This window comes from Monoraphidium neglectum (assembly GCF_000611645.1).
Source record: "Monoraphidium neglectum strain SAG 48.87 unplaced genomic scaffold scaffold03354, whole genome shotgun sequence".
NCBI lineage: Eukaryota > Viridiplantae > Chlorophyta > Chlorophyceae > Sphaeropleales > Selenastraceae > Monoraphidium > Monoraphidium neglectum.
In genome coordinates, this window is record NW_014010274.1 from 1 (window position 1) to 2,134 (window position 2,134).

Below are 2,134 nucleotides of genomic sequence, written 5' to 3' on the forward strand. Positions count from 1 at the left end.
CACTAAACGTCGCATCTACCTGATTGAGGTGAAGTACGGAAGGGACGCATGGCCAGAACGACAAGAGGAGAACGCGCAAGACCAATACACCGAGCTCACACAGGTCCTGAAGTTGCGCCCAGGTCAAGAAGTGCAGCTCTACCCCATTGTTCTAGGAGTTGGAGGGACTATTTACAAGGACACAGCCACACTGCTGAAAGACCTGGGGGTCCCACACAAGATCTTGACATCCACACTGCAACAGTTGCACGTTCACGCGGTCAACACACTGCATCACAACATTCAGGCGCGCAGAGCTATTGAGCATGGCCCTGGAGGGCTTGGGAAGAAGCGCAGACGCGCACCGTCAGGAGTGACATAGGGGGACTGGCCCCCTCCCCATCACTTTGGTGGGGGGCGGCGCGGCGGCCTCGGCCCCCGCAAGCCAGCCCCCCTTCCCTTAATTTACGCGGGCTTAACAGCCTGCGTAGTCTCTCTCTCTCTCTCTCTCTCTCTCTCTCTCTCTCTCTCTCTCTCTCTCTCTCTCTCTCTCTCTCTCTCTCTCTGCTTGTTATTGACTTGGTTGCACTGCGCCAGCTGCCAATCCTCATTGCATATGCGTCTACAGGCTGTTTGCCGCGGCTGCGCATGCACCACAACATCACCAGCTGGATGAGCAAGTAAGCAATTATCGATTTACTATCAGCCCGGCAGCGAAGTCATGGTGCACAGACATGGCCCTGGGAACATGCCCTCGAGGCATTATTGCCAGCCCAGAAGATGCTTGCGGTGAGGCGGGCGTGGGCCCTGTGTCGTGCCTGGTGGCTGCTGGACAATGTCCTCGCCATGGCGGGTTGCTACGTATCCAAGAGTCTTGAAAAAGGCACTCACGTTAAAACTCAGAACCTGTGAGGGGAGGGTGGCGGGAGCTTTGAGGATGCAAAGTCACAGAGACGCACAGCCACTCAGCAGTCAGTCAGTCAGTCAGACAGAGATCGGGACAAACAGACACGGAGAGAGAGATCGAGAGAGATCGAGATCGAGAGAGAGAGATCGAGAGAGATCGAGATCGAGAGAGAGAGAGATCGAGAGAGAGAGAGGGAGAGAGAGAGGGAGAGAGAGAGAGAGAGCACTGACGCCTCGCACGTTTGATTAAGGAATTGTGCCAAGTCTCGGTTGTGTGTGTGCGTGCGTGCGTGCGTGCGTGCGTGCGTGCGTGCGTGCGTGCGTGCGTGCGTGCGTGCGTGCGTGCGTGCGTGCGTGCGTGTGTGTGTGTGTGTGTGTGTGTGTGTGTGTGTGTGTGTGTGTGTGTGTGTGTGTGTGTGTGTGTGCGCGCGGGCGCGCACGTGCGCGTCCGCGTGCGTGCGTGTACACTCATGTGTGCGTGTACACACATGTGTGCGTGCGTGTGTGCGCGCACGCGAGTGTGTGCGTGCGTGCGTGTGTGCGTGCGTGCGTGTGTGCATGCGTGTGCGCGCTCGTGCGTGCTTGCGTGCGTCTGTGTGTAGGGGTTGTGGACATGCAACATATGCAAAGTCGTCTTGTTCAAGACAATGTTGCATGCGTGCAATATGCATGTCAGCATGCGCCCTGGTAAGAGTGCATAAATTGGTGTTGCGACAGCAGGTGAATTGGGCCTGCAGAGGTGTCCTTGGGAGTGTGTGCGCTTGGCACAGTGCTGGGAGTGAATGCTGGGAGTGTTGGGACCCAATCTGTGTTGCAGACTTTATCTGAGCAAACAAAGGGGTGGCCAAGTGATTTACTAATTGTAGTGGCCGCAGCTTTTATTGCGCACACCTCTTGTGGGACCTTCATAGTCTCGATCATGTCCTGAGTCACGGTAAATTCTGAGGTGTCTTCATAAATCACCACAGGCATGCTGCGCTTGATAGTTTCCTGCACGATGATTAGTGTTTATGGAAGGTGTGGCTGTGGTTGTAGATCTGATTGCAGTAAGGCAAACCAGCCCGGCTGCAACAGCAGCAGCGACGGTGGCGGCAGCAGCATGCAGCATGTATTGCGCAGCGTGCAGCAGTATGCAGATTCAGTCACGTCAGCCGCGATGGATTTGAGATGCGCATAGGAAATGACTTATTGTCTTATTGTATCTAGGCACGCAGTGCGTGCTTCTAAAGCTGCTGGCGTCCCCCCCCCC